Genomic DNA, 20,018 nt, shown 5'->3' with positions numbered 1-20,018 from the left:
CAAAGGAAGTTGAGGTATTCCACCTAATAAGATTGCCCTCCCCCCTCAGGGAAGGTGACCTTACCTGAAACAATCCTTACTTTTCTTTTGTTAATTGTCCCACCCCATTTCTGTTTATAAAACTCTTCTTTTTGTGTAGCTCCTTGGAGATTCTTTCTTTTTGCTGGATGGGATGCTGCAGGATTTATGAATCACGTAACAAAGCCAATTAGATCTTTAATTTTGCTCAGTTGATTTTTTTCCCCTAAGTTTCTAATCCATAATAGTTAGTCTATAACAGCTTTATGCCTCCTTTTTTTTTTTTTTTAAGATTTTATTTATTGGGGCGCCTGGATGGGTCAGTCGGTTAAGTGTCTGCCTTCCACTCAGGTCATGATCCCAGGGTCCTGGGATGGAGCCATGTCTTGGGCTCCCTGCTCAGCGGGGAGTCACTTCTCCCTCTCCCTCTTGTCTGCCGTTCCCCCTGCTTGTACTCTCTCTGTCAAATAAATAAATGAATGAAACTTAAAAAAAAAAAGGGGGGGTGCCTGGATGGCTCAGTCGGTTAAGTGGTTAAGCATCTGCCTTCCACTCAGGTCATAATCCCAGGGTCCTAGTATCAGGCTCCTCATCGGGCTCCCTGCTCAACGAGAAGCCTGCTTCTCTCTCTGCCTGCTGCTCCCCCTACTTGTGCTCTCTCTCTTTCTGTCAAATAAATAAATAAAATTAAAATAAATAAATAAAAAGTAAATAATTAAAAAATATATTATTTATTTATTTGAGAGAGAGAGAGAACATGAGCAGGGAGAGGGGTAGAGTGAGAAGCAGGCTCCCCACTGAGCAGGGAGCCTGATGCAGATGAATTGATCCCAGGACGCTGGGATCATGACCGGAGCTGAATGCAGCCACTTAACCGACTGAGCCACCCGCCCCCCCCCCCCTTTTTAAACTAAGCTCTATTCCTAATGTGGAGCTCCAACTCACAACCCCTAGATCAAGAGTTGTGTGTTCTACCGACAGAGCTAGCCAAGTGCCTTGAATAGAGATTCCTTAACTTTTTTTGGAGACAGAAGGTCACTTGTATAGAATTCTATAGAATACAGAATATAACTGTTTGCATACTTGTAGTCTATCTCCTAGTCAATTTAAAAAAACAATTTTCCCAGCAGGACTTGCAAGATTAGAGGTATGAATAGCTTTTACTTATTATTACTTTGATCCTCTAATGTAGCACATCTTGAGAATATTCAAGGATCAGGACACTTTAATATGCTTGAATGCCTTCCCTACCACTTGTTGCTGTAGTATCTAGGAATGGACCACTTGCTTGTCACTTTTCTTTTCTACCTTTAGAACCCTACTTAAGGGTGGACTCCTTAGGGTCACTTTCCTGACTCCATTCTCCCACTTCAGCCTGTGAGAATCCCACTTTCCTTCAGAGTTCCTGCCATCATATCCTACACTTAACCACATGAAACTGGAATTGTCTGTCTCTTACACTGTAAGGAACCCTTTGAGAACTGGTTTATTCTGTGCCTGGAAGTTAGAGGGAATGGAGGGCAGCACTGTTTAATACTTAAATAGTGGTCTGTTGATTGAGTTGAGTTCCTCCATACCACCCATCCCTGCTCCTCCCACTCCCACCTCTACATATTCGTTTAGAGGTATATATACCCCCACATATCCTAGTGTTAAAAACAAGACCACCATAAAATGGAGCCACTTATGTTTAGCCCCACATCACCGAAACAAGACTTAACATAACTATAGTTTGGGCTCTCCCAGAAATGGGATCTTAAGCCAGTCAATCAGTAAATCACCTAATCAGCACTAGTTAGGTAATTTGCCTGATAGACCCCTGCCATCCTCTAAAGCAAGGTGACTTTGCCATAACAATCTACCTTTTTGTCTAGTATAACTTCCTTATTCTCACTCCCATTTGCCTATAATAGTCTTTCATTTTGAAACTTTATTTTTTAAGTCATCTCTCTGCCCAACCTGGGGCTCAAACTCATGACCCAGAGATCAAGAGTTGCATGCTCTACCAACTGAGCCTGCCAGGAGACCCAATATTTTAAAATTCTTGATTCATATTGCCATATTATTTCCCAAAAGTTAGAAGACAACTTGTTTGGAAGTTGTATTCTGAAGCTCATATAAATGGAATCATTCAGGGATGCCTGGATGGCTCAGTCGCTTAAGCGTCTGCCTTCGGTTGGGTTCTGGGATTGAGTCCGTGGGCTCCGTGCTCAGCGGGGAGCCTGCTTCTCCCTCTGTCTGCTCAGCCTGCCGCTCCCCCTGCTTGTGCTCTCTGACAAATAAATAAAATCTTTAAAAAATTAAAAAAAAAAAAAAAGGAATCATTCAGTGTCTCTTTTGAGCCGACTTAACAGTGCCTGTGATATGCTTTCAAGTTGTTGTGTTTATCAGTAATTATTTCCCCTGGCTGGGCAGTAGTTCACTGTAGAACCACAATACAATTCATTTAGGGGCACAACTACCGATGGATATTTGTGTTACCAGTGGTTGATTACTCCGATCAAAGCTGCTATGAACACTCTTGTACAAGCCACAGGTAGATGTATGCACTCATTCCAATTGGAGTGGAACTGCTGGGTCGCAGGGTGACTATAAACTTAGCTCTAACAGACACTGTTCAGTTTTCCAAAGTGGTTGTACCATAGGGCTGTTTTTACAACTTGGTCTGACTGTGAGGAAGAGAGATAACCTACAGGAACGATTTGCATCGGGTAATGTAAACTCCAACTTCGTGCTTGACTAAGCTAGATACTTTCATTTAAATGCTCAAAACACGGTCAGGCAGGAGCCCCAATTTCACCCATGCATAGACTTGGTAAGGCCAAGTGCCTTGCCCCCAGTTTCACTGTGGGTGGGCTTGGCCACACACTGTAACTGCCACACCGCCCCCGAACAAATTTCTTATTCAAATTTTGGAAAAACGGGGTGTTTTTGAGAGCATTAAGTTTAGCTCACAGTATGAAGAAAGTACGGCAAATCGCACGGGCCTCAACCCTCCTCCGGAGGCAGCGCCGACTTCCTCTCAGCGGGAACAAAGCAAGCACTCACTGAAGCCGCGTGAGGATCTGGTCGGGTCCCGCCCCTCACCTAGGCACCTGCGCACTTTGAGGCCGACGGAGCTAGGCGCCCCAGGCGCGCGTGACGTAGAAACGCTCGACGGTGCGTGATGACGCCAGGGCGTGCGCTCGGTGGCTCGTAGGGGAAGATGGCGGCTGCTCCTTTGGAGGAGAGGGATTGAGAGGGGTGGAAGGAAGAGGCCGGGCGGGAGAGACATTCCCGACAGTGAAGACGAACCCTTCGCTCACCATTCCTTAGGAGCTCTGCTCAGCGCTGGAGGGTGAGTGCAGCGGCGGCACGGGACCCCTCGCCTGCAGCAGGCGGCGGCACTTTCCGCCATTTTCAAGCTCGGCCGTTGCGTGCTTTGGGGGCCTGGAGGGGCGCCTGAGGACAGGTTGGGAGAGCAGTGAGGATCGTTGTCGGGAGGGCACTTTGAGGCTAGTTCGAGCTTTAGGGGAGGGAGCTAAAGGCTTGAGGCAGACTGGGGAAGGAGGGCATGGTAGAACTCCCTCCTGACTGGGAACCGGTGGCGACAAGAAGACGTAGGTAGGGTAGGCCACGAATAAGACGTGAAGTTTAGAGAAGGGAAACGCATTAAACTGAGATTTGGGGCGGGAGTGGAAGGGGTTGAGCCGAGAGTTGAATGGAATGTGGCTTTGAGTGGTTGGTTCAAGGGGTCTCGGGAAGTTAATGCGAAACCTGTAAAACAGCGGCAGGCTTCGCCTCGATATTATCGTGTCTTGAAATTGGTGTTTGTAACAGGGATAAATCCACAGTTTGACAAGCAAAAACCCTCCTCCTTTGGAAAAGTTACATTCCTATTTTGTTTGCTTTAGATCATGCTACCTGCCAGTGTCCCTTCAATAACTCCCTCCACAGCTCCGGTTTTAAGTTGCTTTCTGACAACCAGATATTTTAGGATCTTAGAAAACTTTATTTTTTAGAAAAGAAAATAAATACTGATACTAGGTTGTTGTAACCCTTGTGGTTAGTGGCCCTTCCGTTGAAAGAGGAAGGTGGGTCGATAGGGAATTCCGTAATTGGATCTGTTTAAATCAGATCAGAAAAGTTACTTGTAGAAAGCCTGTCAATATTTTTTTTTTTTTTTTAAGATTTTTCATTTATTTATTTGACAGAGAGACACAGCGAGAGAGGGAGCACAAGCAGGGGGAGTGGGAGAGGGAGAAGCAGGCTTCCCGCTGAGCAGGGAGCCCGATGCGGGGCTCGATCCCAGGACCCCGGGATCATGACCCGAGCCGAAGGCAGACGCCTAACGACTGAGCCACCCAGGCGCCCCGAAAGCCTGTCAATATTTTGAAGTAATTTCTGCACAGATGACATTAAGTTCACTGTTCAGGAACTTTGGAAGACATTCGAGTATGAACAAAAAAGCCAGTGTTAAAGGAATACCTCTTGGGAGCGCTGAGTTGACTTTTAAGTACACTCTGGAGATCTAGTGCACGCAGTATTTTTTGCCTGTGAACGTGAAGCAGTGGTAGATCTATTTAATTCAAACAAAACTTTTAGAGACTGTTAGTTAAAAGAAAGCATGTTACTTGTTCCCATGGTGGCATTTTTCTTTTCCTAATCTTAATTGCATTTGACACCCATTTTTAATCACCATAAGATACTTTTGCACTTTTTAATTGGTCTTCCTGCCTAGAAGATAAAATACTGTAAAGATCTGAGTTTGTGCAGAGGCTTGAAGTTACATATTTAGCCTATTTTATTGAAATTTACAGAAAAATTTTATCTTTCTATTCTCGTGTTAAGAGTATTGGTAGAAAGTTGGCCTTGTATCACAATGATTTAGTTACAAATTCTTATCTATGATGTTGATGACTTAACTTGCGTTCTTTGGTTGGTGAAAAATACTAAAAGGTCAGATTTTGCCATCACAGTTGTATCTTGATCTATGGCTTTAGTTACACTTTTACTAGCCACTTAAGGTGCTTATATACTTCTCTCTGCTAAGTAGTAAGTCCATATTTTTCACATTACTTTGGGAAAAACATGTTATTTATTGCCCAAGTTCAGACTGTTTCATATTTCTGAATAAGGAAGTAAGGTCATAGTAAAGCTTGTTTTCTTTCATTCTGAAGATTTTATTTATTTGAGAGAGAGAGCATGAGGTCGTGGGTGGGAGGGAGAGGGAGAGGGAGAAGCAGACTCCCAGCTGAGCTGAGAGCAGAAGGCAGATGCTTAACTGACTGAGCCACCCAGGCACCCCCATATTAAAGCTTTAAAACTACAGCAAATACATTGACAGAAATACTAGTGAAAGTCTTTCACTCACAGGCATACATATGGAATCCTTTTGAGAGTGCTTAGCAAAAAATTAGGACCTTTATGACTGTTTTTAGATAAAAGTGGTATTTGTAGTCTGCAGATTAGAAATCTTCATCATCAAAGTATATTTACTTAAATGTCAAACTTAACACTTGTTTAAGCATTGCAGATTTGTTGTTTTAAGATTCCAGATTTTCCTACTTTTCTGTCCAAATTATTCCAAGATTTCATTTGTGTTGAAACTTTTGCTTGTAAGAGGTGTTATATCTGGAGATATATATATATAGTGGAATGGTGAAAGTTTCTCTGTTGCTGTAATGTGTTGTGTGATAAGTTGCCAGACCATAGTTTTAATGCTGAAAGATATTTGATCTTTGTCTTTTACATTGACGTAGGTTAAAAACTTTTCTCCTTGAACTCACTCTGTGGTTGATGTCATTTCTGTCCCCATTGCAAAGGACTTATATTAGTCCTAGGCACAGAAGCTCTTAAGTATGTTGGAAAATCTTACCCACATTACTCTCCTCCTTTCTGGTCCTTGAACATTTTATGTAGTATTTTCTGGTGGAGGACTGACTTCATAATGTTTGTATTGTACTTTATATTCATAATTTGAGTGCTTATAAATTCTCAGAGCTGGTTAGTATTGGAAAGGGCATGGCTTTCAGCAGCAGACAGACCTAGGTTTGAATGACAGGCTCACCACTAGACAGCTTTTTTTTTTTTTTTTTTTTTTGACAGAGAGAAAGAGCCCATGTGAGCACAAGCAGGGGGAGCAGCAGAGGGAGAGGGAGAAGCAGGCTCCTCGCTGAGCAGGGAGCCCGACATGGGGCTCGGTCCCAGGACCCTGGGATTATGACCTGAGCCGAAGGCAGCCGCTTAACTGAGCCACCCAGGCGCCCCTAGCCAGCATTTTTATATTGGGTCAGTTAATTAAACTCTGAACGTCAGTTTTCTTACATATAAAAATGTTAATTATTGTAGTAGTTATTTCAGAGGTGAAAGAAAGTGATACGTAGTAAGCATTTAGTAAATTTTGGCATTTTTCTTTCTGTGACTTGAATTTAATTGGCTGTCATTTTCAGGGTTTTTTTTTTTTTGAGGTATAATTGACGTGTAACATGATATTAGTTGGAGGTATACAACATAATGATTTAGTATTTGTATATATTGTAAAATGGTCACTTCAGTAAGTGTAGTTAACATCTGTCACCACAGTCACAATTTTTTTTTCTTATGATAACTTTTAAGATCTACTCTTAGCAACTTTCATATATGCAATAAAGTATTATTAACTATAGTCACAATGTTGTATATTACGTCCCCATGACTTACTTATTTTTTAATAACTGGAAGTTTGTACCTTTGACCCCCTTTGCCTATTTTGCCTCCTCTCCCCCTTTTCAGTTTTTAAAGTTTAACTCAAATATCTTTGTTAAAGATTTACAGTCTCATTCTTCTGTTAAACTGTTCCTTTCTCTGTGTTATTAATAGATTTTTATTTTATTTTATTTATTTTTAAAGATTTTCTTTATTTGACAGAGAGAGAGAGCACAAGTAGGCAGAGTGGCAGGCAGAGGGAAAGAGAAACAGGCTCCTTGCTGAGCTGAGAGCCCGATGTGGGGCTTGATCCCAGGATGCTGGGATCATGACCTGAGCTGAAGCCAGATGCTTAACCGACCAAGCCACCCAGGCGCCCCTCTCTGTGTTAGTAAAGCATTTTGTGCATATGTCTACTTAATATATTTTGATTGTGTATCTTCTCTCCTTTGTGAACTCTTTGAAGGCAGATACTTTATTGCCTTATATTTTTGTATTCATAAAGACTAGGCATTATAAAAATTGAGAAATGATAGAGTGAGTTTTCTACAAAAACTTTCCTCGGGGCACCTGGGTGGCTCAGTAGTTTAAGTGTCTGCCTTCGGCTTGGGTCATGATCCCAGTCATGATCCCAAGGTCCTGGGATCAAGCCCCGCGTCTGGCTACCTGCTCCCGTCAGGCTACCTGCTCGGCGGGAAGCCTGCTTCTCCCTCTCCTGCTCACCCTGTTTATGCTCTCTGTCTCTCTCTCTGTCAAATAAATAAATAAAAATCCTTAAAAAAACCAAAATACTTTCCTCATGACTACTGGGATCCGTTTTCACATAGATCTGGTTTATTTCTGCTCCTTACCTTTACTTAAGACCTCTTTGCCTGCCTCCCTCCTCTCAGACCATTCATGTCCTATCCATTCCTCAAAATCCAGTTAAATCTCATCCCATTAATGAGGTCTTTAGTGATTTTATTTATAACTCCTCTCTCCAGTTAGCCTAGGGTCTGTGTGACTGCCTTTTGTTACTTTGTGTCCTGTAGTACTTGGCACTATGCCTTACCCATTTTGAATAGGTCCTTGGATGATAAGTGCAAGACTGTGCTGAGGCCGAGTTTGTTATAGGCACCTGCTGTATTCACTGTCGCACTTAGTAAGATACTTTTAAGGAACAATTTCCCCTTTTTTGTATGTGGAATATTCTGGTAACTTTTCCCCCATCTTTATATGTTATGAGAAATTGCAAACATCCAGAAGAGTTGAAAGAATGAACACCTATTGGGGCGCCTGGGTGGCTCAGTCATTAAGCGTCTGCCTTTGGCTCAGGTCATGATCCCAGGGTCCTGGGATCGAGCCCTGCATCGGGCTCCTGCTCTGCGGGAAGCCTGCTTCTCCCTCTCCCACTCCCCTGCTTGTGTTTCCTCTCTCACTATGTCTCTCTCTGTCAAAAAATAAATAAAATCTTAAAAAAAAAAAAAGAACTGTTACCTTCCATTTAGATTTACCTGTTACTAACATTTAACCATTTGCTTTAGCCCTCTACCTCCCTGTTCAACAATCAATTGAAATTAAATGCTGTTTGTCCCCTAAATACCTCAGGATGCATCTCTTTAAAATAATGTCATTCTTCCACACTACACATTTTTATTTCAAACTGGACTGTACCTAAGGCAATATTAAAAACACAGTACCATTATTATGCCTAACGCAATTAGCATTAAGTCTCTGGCATTCACTTTTAATTTTTTAATTTTAGTTTTTATTATTTTTTTAAGATGATTTTATTTATTTGGAGAGAGAGAGAGCGCGAGAGAGAGCACAAGCCGGGGGAGAGGGTGAAGCAGGCTCCCCTCCCTGCTGAGCAGGAAGCCTGAGGCGGGGCTCAATCCCAGGACCATGGGATCATGACCTGAGCCGAATGCAGATACTTAAACCGACTAAGCCACCCAGGCGTCCCCATAACTGACATTTTTTAAGAGTAGAGGCTTTTGTTTTGTTTTCTTTTATTTTGGGGGATATTATGGGGGGGATATGTATATTATTACATACTCAACAGATTTTAATTTAGAGTCATTAGTGGACAAAGCTAGGAAATGTGTTTTCAAAAATCATCAGTTTATATTGGTATTTTATTTTAATTTAATTTAACTTATTTTTAAAAAAGATTTATTGAACGATTGATTTATTGAGAGAGAAAGAGCCTGTGCGAGGTGGGGAGGAGGAGAGGGAGAGAGAGAAACTTAAGCAGACTCCATGCTTTGCATGGAGCCCAATATGGGGCTTGATCCCATGACTCTGATGAGATCACAATCTGAGCTGAAACCAAGAGTTGGACGCTTCACCCCCTCCCCCGCCAATATTGGTATTTTTTTCCATCTTGGTATTTTAAATTCAAATCACAGTTAACATTATTATTGGGATTTCCAACAAAAAAAGAGTCAAATTTACAGTGCCAGTATTACTAACAATCCTACTGCGTATGGGTGATTTCAATCCTATTTTCCTTAGAATGTATCCCACTGAAGATGAACAGTTAGAGAACCGTGTTCAGAGTTACTTGAAATAACACTTTTTTAAAAAGATTATTTATTTATTTATTTATTTGAGAGAGTGAGCGAGAGAGAGAGAGAGAGAGAGAGAGAGCAGGAGCAGGGGGAGGGGTAGAGGAAAAGGGAGGAGCAGACTCCCTTCTGAGCAGGGAGCCCGATGCGGGATTCTGGGATCTTAACCAGCTGAGGCACCCAGGCGCCATATAACACTTTTTTTTCCTACTTGGTTGGTTTGATTAGTTTTTCTTTTTTTTTAGAGATTTTATTTATTCATTTGACAGAGAAGAAGCAGGGGGAGCAGGAGAGGGAGAAGCAGGCTCTCCGCTGAGCAGGGAGTCTGATGTGGGGCTCTATCCCAGGACCCCGGGATCATGACCCGAGCTAAAGGCAGACACTTAACTGACTGAGCCACTCAGGCGCCCCTAGTTTTTTTCTTTTTTTTTTTAATATTTTATTTTTTTGAGAGGGAGAGCACATGAGCGGGGGTGGGGGGGGCAGAGGGAGAGGGACAAGCACACTCTCCGCTGAGTGCAGAGCCCTATGTAGGGCTCAATCCCAGGATCCTGAGATCATGACCTCAGCTGAAGTCAGATGCTTAAATCACTAAGCCACCAGGCGCCCCCAGTTTGATTAGTTTTGATTAGTTTGACTTTGCATTCATTATTGGGGTGTCTTTATTCTTCTTGATTTAATTTTTAATTTATATGTATTTTTTGAAAGATTTTATTTATTTGAGAGAGAGAGTGAGTGAGAGAAGGAGCAAGGGGAGGGGCAGAGGGAGAGGGAGACGCAGACTCCCCGCTGAGCAGGAATCCTGAGGTGGGGACGTGGGGCTTGATCCCAGGACTCCGGGATCATGACCTGAGGCGAAGGCAGATGCTTAACTGACTAAGCCACCCAGGCTTGATTTAATTTTTTATATATCAGATATTTACATGGTTTAAAATATAAGACTGTATTGAAAGAATATTCAGTCTGTAGGCCTTCCACCCCCATTCTCACTCACCCATTGTATGTATGTGTGTATTCTTATTTTTCCTTTGTAAAAACTTGTGACCGTTTTCTTAATTGTAAAAAAATTTATCATCTTTGGGCGCCTGGGTGGCTCAGTCGTTAAGCGTCTGCCTTCGGCTCAGGTCATGATCCCAGGGTCCTGGGATCGAGCCCTGCATCGGGCTCCCTGCTCCGCGGGAAGCCTGCTTCTCCCTCTCCCACTCCCCCTGCTTGTGTTCCCTCTTTCACTGTGTCTCTGTCAAATAAATAAATAAAATCTTTAAAAAAAAAATTTATCATCTTAACCATTTTTTAAGTGTACAGTTCAGTAGTGTTAAGTACATTCACTTGTGCCACAGATTGAGAATTTTTTTATCTTGCAAAACTGAAACTCTGTACTTATGGAACAACTCCGCATTTCTGCCCACTCCAGCTCCTCGCAGTCACTGTTCTACTTTGTTTCTATAAACATAAACATATATACATATAAACATACCTCATATGATTGCAATCATGCATTATTTCTTTTAGTGGCAGGCTTATTGCACTTACCATAACGTCCGCAAGGTTCATCCATGTTGTAGCATGTGACAGGATTTCCTTCCTTTGACAGCTGAACAATAATCCATTGTATGTATATACCACATTATGTGTATCCATTCATCCATGGGGCATCCATGGCTATTGTGAATAGTGCTGCTGTGAGCATGGGTGTCCAATCTGTTCAAGATCCTGTTTTCAGTTCTTTTGGATATATACTAAGAAGTTGGATTGCTGGATCATATGGTAGTCTGTTTTTAATTTTTTGAGGAGCCTCCATCCTGTTTTCCATAGTGATAATACCATTTTACAATCCTACTAATAGTATAAAAGGGTTCCAATTTCTCCACATTCTCACCAACACTTATTTCCTGTTTCTTTCATAGTAGTCATTCAAATAGGTGTGAGGTGATACCTCATTCTGTGTTTTTCTTTTTAAAGATTTTACTTGAGAGAGAGTGCGAGCGCATGAGCAGGGGGAGGGGCGGAGGGAGAAGCAGCAGACTCCCTGCTGAGCAGGGAGCCCATGTGGGGATCAATCCTAGGACCCTGATATAATAACCTGAGCTGAGGGGCGTCTGGGTGGCTCAGTTGGTTAAGCGTCTGCCTTCAGCTCAGGTCATGTTCCTGGGGTCCTGGGATTGAGCCCCGCATTGGGCTCCCTACTCCGCGGGGTGTCTGCTTCTCCCTCTCCCTCTGCTCTTCTCTGCTTGTGCTGGTGCAGGCAAGCTCTCACTCTCTCTCTCTCAAATAAATAAAATCTTTATTTTTTTATTTTTTTAAAGATTTTATTTATTTGACAGAGACAGTGAGAGAGGGAACACAAGCAGGGGGAGTGGGAGAGGGAGAAGCAGGCTTCCCACGGAGCAGGGAGCCCAATGCGGGGCTCAATCCCAGGACCCTGAGATCATGACCTGAGCCGAAGGCAGATGCTTAACAACTGAGCCACCCAGGCGCCCCGGGTTGTCTTTTTTATTATTGAGTTGTAAGAGTTCTCTGTATATTCTAAATGCTACAAATCCCTTATCAGATTTATGATTTGCAGAAATTTTCTCTCATTCCGTGAATTGTCTTTTCACTTTCTTTCTTTTTTTTTTAAAAATCTTTGCATTCGTACCCACTTTGAGAAACAACATCTAGACCAGGGGTAGGCAGATTTTTTTTTTTTTAAGATTTTATTTATTCATTTGACAGAGACAGAGCGAGAGAGGGAACACAAGCAGGGGGAGTGGGAAAGGAAGAAGCAGGCTTTCCTCAGAGCAGAGAGCCTGATGCGGGGCTCAATCCCAGGACCCTGGGATCATGACCTGAGCCGAAGGCAGATGCTTAACAACTGAGCCACCCAGGCCTCCCGTCTTTCACTTTCTTGATGGTGTTATTGAAGCACAAAAGTAATTTTACAAGACAGGAGCTTTAACCAGCTAAGCCATGGAGCCCACTCACAAAAGTAATTTTGATGATGTCCACTTTATCTATTTTTTCTTCTGTTGGTTGTGCTTTTGGTGTCCTTTTTTTTTTTTTTTTTTTTTAAGATTTTATTTTTAAGTAATCTACACCGAACGTGGGGCTTGAACTCACAACCTGGAGATCAAGAGTTGCACGCTCCGCCGACTGGAGCCAGCCAGGCACCCTTTGGTGTCATATCTAAAGAAGGCTTTGTCTAACCCATAGTCATGAATATATATATTTGCTGTATTTAATGCAATTAGCAATTGGTCAAGCTTTCGATTTACCCAACCAAGAATGTGGATTGTTGTCCATGGTTGTAAATATGAATATGACTTTGACTTTTTGGTTAGAAAGTTATAGAGAGTTTTACTTTTGTGGTTAGAAATCTATAAGCTTTCGGGGCACCTGGGTGGCTCAGTCGGTTAAGCATTTGCCGTAGGCTCAGGTCATGATCCCAAGGTCCTGGGATTGAGCCCCACATTGGGCTCCTGGCTCAGCAGGGAGCCTGCTTCTCCCTCTCCTGTCCACTCCTGCTCTCTCTTGCTAGTGCGCTCTCTCTCTAAAATAAATCTTATAAAAAAAAAAACAGAAAAATCTATAAGCTTTAGTTTTGGTTCTAATAAAAGTAGTTTTACATAACTATTGAACCTTCAATTTTATTTATTTATTTATTTAAGATTTTATTTATTTGACACAGAGAGACACAGTGAGAGAGGGAACACAAGCAGGGGGAGTGGGAGAGAGAGAAGCAGGCTTCCCACGGAGCAGGGACCCTGATGCGGGGCTCGATCCCAGGACGCTGGGATCATGACCTGAGCCGAAGGCAGATGCTTAACGACTGAGCCACCCAGGCACCCCTATTTTATTTATTTTTTATTATTTATTTATTTTTTATTATTTATTTATTTTTTTTTAATTTTTTTTAAAGATTTTATTTATTTATTTGACAGAGAGAGACACAGTGAGAGAGGGAACACAAGCAGAGGGAGTGGGAGATGGAGAAGCAGGCTTCCCGTGGAGCAGGGAGCCTGATGCAGGGCTCGATCCCAGGACCCTGGGATCATGACCCGAGCCAAAGGCAGACGCTTAATGACTGAGCCACCCAGGCACCCCTTTTATTTATTTTTTAAAGATTTTATTTATTTATTTGAGAGAGAGAGATCATGGGCAGGGGGGATGGGCAGAAGGAGAAACAGGCTCCCCACTGAACAGGAGCCCAATGTGGAGGACTCGATCCCAGGACCCTGGGATCATGACCTGAGCCAAAGGCAGACGCTTAACTGACTGAGCCACCCAGGTACCCTGAACCTTTATTTCATAAAGGAGAGGTTCATGTCAAATAATGAAGGACATATATTTTATTGGTGAAATTTTTTTAACTTCATTTTTAATATTTGATTAAGTCTCAGTTTATTGTATCCTTAATAACCACTGTATTTTTGACATCCAGACTGGTTTGGAGGGAAATACCAAATTACGACGGTGTGTGTCATAGGGTAATTGAAGACACTGCATATGCTAAATACTGAGGAACTTGTTAGGCTTTAGGGCAATATGGGTAATAGAACTAGAAACTGAGAACTACTGTTCCCCAATCAAGAGGCACTCAAAGCCTTAAGCTTGTCATTTCATCTTGCTATTGACAAACTTGAAATATACAGGACCATCTCTTTAGGATGGTTGCTTTGGGAATAATTTTGTGTGTTCTGTTAAGTGCTTTTACCTTCAATTTAGGTGTTTGTTTTTAACCTTCAGTTTAGTTGTTAAACTAGGTTAAAAATGAGCTAAAAGAAACTTTGGAAAATTCTTACCTGCTCCCTGTGTAATCTTGAAATTATAGGATTATTTTATTACTGGAGGTCATCACATCTAGACCTTTTAATTTGAATATAAACAGGATTGAAGAGATTAAATATGTTTGTAGTCACATGGTGATAGAATCCAGGGCATCTGAATACCAGTTTAGTGTTCTTTTTTCCACCTTTACAAAAAAACCCAGAGCATTTCGTGGTATAACTTGTAAGGGCTTTTTGGTTCATTGTCTTTGGGAGAGAGCTAAAGTTACAACAGTTACATACCTAGAAGAGCCTAAAATAGGAAGATCTTCCATCAGGAATTAAGAGATTACAGAATTGCTTACCAGTAAGGACTTTGGTGTACTTTTGTTTTAGTAATGCAGTGATTTTTAGCTTTTAAATCTGCATTTAGCAGACTATTTCTTGGTAGATTTTATAAACACACCCACCCACCAACCCACCCACACATCCCAAATGTGTTGCTCAGTGCCTCCTTCATGTTTCATGTACTCAAATTATAGTTGATATTAATAAAGAGTATTTTTTACCCACATTTTCTACCCACTGTGCTCATTTCCAGTTATATTTTTTACATCAGTTTTGTGCCCCAGAGTAGACATTTCCAGTTTCGTGTCTGACCATGTTCCTAACACTATAGTTAGGTAGCATTACTTTTATAAGTTATTTTGTTTTTATGCATTCACTGTTCATTTACATACTATATGCATGTGTTAAAGTAAAAGGTACAAGAAGATGTACAGTGATCTGTCTTCTTCCTGCAGTTGTCTTCTCCTTTTATCTATCTAGTAGCTATCCCTGTTAACAGTTTGTTACAAAATCTTCCAAAGTAATTTTGAGGTATATGTAGCAAGTTTATATACGGTAGATGTGCATATGTTCCTATTTTTGTTACTTTTCACATACACAGTAATATTTTTTTTTTTTTTTTTAAAGATTTTATTTATTTATCCGAGAGAGAGAATGAGAGAGAGAGAGCATGAGAGTGGGGAGGGTCAGAGGGAGAAGCAGACTCCCTGCCGAGCAGGGAGCCCGATGCGGGACTCGATCCAGGGACTCCAGGATCATGACCTGAGCCGAAGGCAGTCGCTTAACCAACTGAGCCACCCAGGCGCCCCCGCATACACAGTAATATTTTACACATTGTTTTGTACTTTGCTTTTTTTGACTTGACAATGTATCTTGGAGATCCTAAATAATAGTTGCATAATACGCATTGTATGTATATTTCATGGTTTACTTTAACTAGTCCTCTACTTAATAGATGTGTGGTTTCCAGATTTTGTCTATTGCAAAAGGTGCTTCATTGAATAACCTTATGCACATGTGTTCACATATGTGTAGGGATAAATTCATGGAAGTGGAATTGCTTGGTCAAAGTGTGTGCACTATTACTGTATGAATATGGTTGTTTTACTCACATCAACACTTGTATTATGGTTTTTGCTTTTGTTTTTAAGATTTTATTTTTTAGAGAGAGTGAGTGCACAAGTGGGGGTGGGGCATGGGGAGAGGGACAAGCAGACTCCTTGTGGTGTGGGGAGCCCAATGAGGGGCTCCATCCCAGGACCCTGAGATCATGACCTGAGACGAAGTCAGACACACAACTGAGTGAGCCACCCAGGCACCCCTGCTTTTTTTTTTTTTTTAAGGATTTTATTTTAAGTAATCTCTATACCCAACTTTGGGCTTGAACTAACAACCTAAGAGATCAAGAGTTGCTTCTCCACTGACTGAGCCAGCCAGGTGCCCCTGGATTTTGCTTTTTTTTTTTTTTAAGATTTTATTTATTTATTTGAAAGAGAGAGCACGAGAGGGAAGAGGGTCAGAGGGAGAAGCAGACTCCCTGCTGAGCAGGGAGCCCGATGTGGGACTTGATCCCGGGACTCCAGGATCATGACCTGAGCCGAAGGCAGTCGCTTAACCAACTGAGTCACCCAGGTGCCCTGGATTTTGCTTTTTTGAGTGATGTTGCTTCTCAGTAAGTGGTGAGGAGTCATTCTGGTTTTTTTTTTTTTAGGATTTTATTTATTTATTTTAGAGAGAGAATGAGAGCTCATGGGGGAAGGGCAGAGGGAGAGAGAGAGGGAGAGAGGGACAAGCAGACTCCATGCTGAGTGTGCAGCCGGGTGTGGGGCTTGATCCTAGGACCCTGAGACCATGATCTGAGCTGAAACCAAGAGTCAGATGCTCAACTGACTGAGCCACCCAGGCACTTAGAGGAGTCATTCTTCAGCATGAGTAATGAGGGGAATTTAAAATCACTAATTTGTCCCTTTTTGATAATTTTTATGGGATATATTTTTGCATAGTAAAATGTTATGCAGCTCATTGAATACCTTATGTAAGGTAGATCCTGAAAGGCAGTTCATTAGAATCTTGTTTTGTATAGGTAAAAAATTCAGGTTTTAGTAAAAATTTATGAAGAATGTAAAAAATTTAGCAAAAGATTTTAGTAAAAACATATACTCATTTTTCCCTGGATTATTATAGTTGATTAAATTGTTTTCTGGCCTCTTATCCCTGTGTTACCTTTCATAGGATAATTTATTTTTCTAAAATTCAGACTTCCTTACTTACATTTCTGGGATGATTCATCATTGTCTCCAATGCTAGTGTTATACTTTTTGGACCCCATGGCGTATCTGATGAAAGTTGTATACTCTTTTCCCAGAAAAAAATGTAAATATTCATATTAGAATTCTTGCAACTTGAGGTAGGGGGTGTCATTGAAATCCCTTTGCCTGTTTACGTATCCATAGACCCCAGGTAAGTCTCACTGCATTATTTGATAGATTTAGCATGTCTTTAGCATGTCTAGGTTGGCATAACATGAATTTCAGAATCTATCTCCACTATATGAACTTAGGTTTTCAGCTTTTTCCTCTGCTGCTCCCTCTTAACACTTACCCTGTCCATGAACCACTTTTAAAAACTCAAGTGCACCTAAAACGAATACAGTGTTATATGTCCGTCGTGTCTCAATTAATACAAAAACCTTTTACTCTTATTGCTGTTTCCTTTGCTTGGAATCCCTCTTCTTCCCCTTTTCCAGTTGGTATATTCCTTCTTTTATCACTGCATAAATTAATTTACCTGAAACTTTTCTGTTTTACATCTGTGCTTCCCCATTCATTAATTCTTGTTTCTTCCCATAGCATTCCCTCATAGCATTTTAAAAATAATCCTTCAGTATGCATTTAATAAGGCCACTAGATTATCACATACTTACTGAGTACCTACTGGGTTCCAGGTCTAGTTTTGTTTGTTTGTTTTGGTGTTAAAATATGCTTAACATAAAATTGACCATTTTAACTTTTTTTTTCTTCCAGTGTAGTTAACATTTTTAAGTATACACTTGTTTGATATTAAATACATTAACAGTGTTGTAGAACCATCTATCTCCAGAACCCTTTCAGCTTTTCTAACTGAAACTCTGTACCCATTAAACACTAACTCCCTATTCTTCCCTCACCCTGTGACAAGCACCATTCTACTTTCTGTCTCTATGAATTTGACTACTCTAGAAACCTCATATAGCAAATATTTCCTAATCCATTCTGTGAAGCCAGCATTACCCTAATACCAAAACCACATAAAGATCATAAGGAGGAATACTGTGGATCAGTATTTTTCATGAATCTAAATGCAGACATTGTCAACAGAATAGTCAGTTGAATCTAATGGTGAATAAAAAGAATTATATACATTATGACAAAGTGGGGTTTATTCCAGGTATGCAAGCCTGGTTTATTACTCAAAAATGAACTAATGTACTTCATTACATCATATGAGTTTATGAAGAAAATTTATGTTAATGGATTAATAAATCATGCATTATATTAATACATGCAGGAAAGCATCTGACAACATTCAATATCTATTCATGATAAAAATGTTCAACAAAGCAGACATAGAGGGGGACTTCCTCAGGTTGATATGGCACATCTACAAAACCCCCACACTCACTTAATAGTGAGAAATTATGGGGTGCCTGGGTGGCTCAGTCGGTTAAGCGTCTGACTGTGGCTCAGGTCATGATCTTGGAGTCCTGGGATCAAGCCCTGTGTCTGGCTCCCTGCTCAGCGGGCAGTCTGCTTGTCCCTCTCTCTCTGCCCCTCCATCTGCTCATGCTCACTCCCTTTCTTGCTCTCTCAAATAAATAAATAAAATCTTAAAAAACATAGTGAGAAATTAGACCCTAATATCTGGAACAAGGCAAAGATGTCCACACTTGCCACTTCCTTTTCAGCATTGTCCTGGAAGTCCTAGAGAATGCAGTAATACAAGAAAAGGAAATAAAAGATATACAGATTGGGAAGGAAGAACTAAAATTGTTTTTGTTCATAGATGATGTGATTGTCTATGTAGAAAATTTCATGAATCAACAAAAATCTTCTGTAACTAATAAGTGATTATAGCAGGGTTTCAGAATACAAGGTAAATATACAAAAGCCAGTTGCTTTCTTATATACCAGCAGTGAACAGTTCAAATCTGGAATTAAAGCAGTACCATCTATATTAGCACCCCCCCCCCCCCAAAAAAAACACAACGACTTAGGTTTAATCCAAAAAAAGTACAAGATCTACATGAGGAAAACTCTTTGGAGTTTCCTGTAAAACTCTTTGAAGGAAATCAGAGAATACCTAAATAAATGGAAAAATATCTCCATGTGCATGGACAGGAAGATTCAATATTGTCAAGATGTCAGTTCTTTTCAATTTGATTTGTAGATTCAGTGTGAGCCCAGTCAAAATCCCAGCAAGTTATTTTATGAATATTGATAAAGTTCCTTTTACTCAGGTAAATATTATCAGTGGCTACTAAAGGGTTGATTGCTGGAAAACAGAATATTCACACATTTCTAAGGCATTACCTAAGGTATTAAACATTTTAGATATACACAAAAGTTGAAAGAAGTTAATAAATACCATATACTTGCCTCTTAGATTCAACATTTGTTACAATTTTACGGTATTTTGTTTTTCTATTAGTTTGCTAGGGCTGCCATAACACAACTGAGTGGCTTAAACAGTAGTCACTTACTGTCTTACAGTTCTAAAGATTAGGTGACTGAGATCAAGGTGTCAGTAGGGCCTTGTTCCCTCTGATGGTGTTAGGGAAGGATCTGTTCCAGACCTCTCTCCTAGTTTCTGGTAGTTCCTTAGCTTGTGCCAATGTAACTCCATTCTTTATGTGTGTCCAAATTTCTCATTTTTATGAGGGGACACCAATCCTATTGAATTATAGACTCATCCTATTCCATATGACTTCATCTTAACTAACGACATCTGCAATGTCCCTATTCCCCAATAAGGTACTGAGGGTTAGGACTTCAGCATAGGGATTTTGAGGAGGGGAGGTAATTAAACCCGTAACATTCTGTCTCTGCGTTCATACATACGTATATACATATTTTTTAACTATTTGAGAGTAATTGCAGGCATCATTACATCATACTTCATTCAGCATGCAGTAGTAACATGCAGTATCACATCTAAGAAAATTTGCTGTAATTCCCTGTTATTACATAATAGCTGGTCTACATTCAAATGGTCTTTGATAGATTTTGTTTTCAAACCCCAGGACCTAATAATAAAGGTTTATGTGTTCCATTTGGTTGTTTCCTTGATCTTGTTTATTTAGAGCAGTCATCCTGCTTTTTAATTTTTCATACACACACTTTTCATTTTTTATTTATAAAATAAAATTGCTTTTTTAAAGATTTTTTTTTTAAAGATTTTATTTATTTATTTAACAGAGAGATCGAAAGAGAATACAAGTAGGCAGAGTAGCAGGGAGAGGGAGAAGCAGGCTCTCCGCCGAGCAAGGAGCCTGAGGTGGGGCTCGATCATGACCCGAGCCGAAGGCAGCGGCTTAACCGACTGAGCCACCCAGGCGCCCCAAGATTTCTTTTTTTAATTTATTTGAGAGGGAGAGAGAGTGCACAAGCAGGGGGAAGGGGCAGAAGGAGAAGCAGACTCCCTGCTGAGCAGGGAG

At 40.8% G+C, this 20,018-nt stretch overlaps 1 protein-coding gene across 3 annotated transcripts in view; it reads left to right on the top strand.

Moving 5' to 3' along the window:
- Window positions 1–2,577: 2,577 nt before the first annotated feature.
- WDR33 (WD repeat domain 33) overlaps window positions 2,578–20,018 on the top strand; it is a 110,517-nt gene continuing 93,076 nt past the window's right edge. For 2 of the 3 annotated variants that reach the window (XM_032412706.1, XM_032412709.1), the window contains exon 1: window positions 3,195–3,355. The gene's annotated coding sequence lies outside the window, so the exon portion shown is untranslated. Of the gene's footprint in view, window positions 3,356–20,018 lie in introns of all 3 variants that reach the window. The other variant, XM_032412703.1, reaches the window with a different exon arrangement.

Source organism: Phoca vitulina, unplaced genomic scaffold, assembly GCF_004348235.1.
Source record: "Phoca vitulina isolate PV1807 unplaced genomic scaffold, GSC_HSeal_1.0 scaffold1, whole genome shotgun sequence".
Taxonomy (NCBI): domain Eukaryota; kingdom Metazoa; phylum Chordata; class Mammalia; order Carnivora; family Phocidae; genus Phoca; species Phoca vitulina.
Note: the sequence above shows the minus strand (reverse complement) of the source record. Positions and strands in the feature narration are given on the sequence as shown.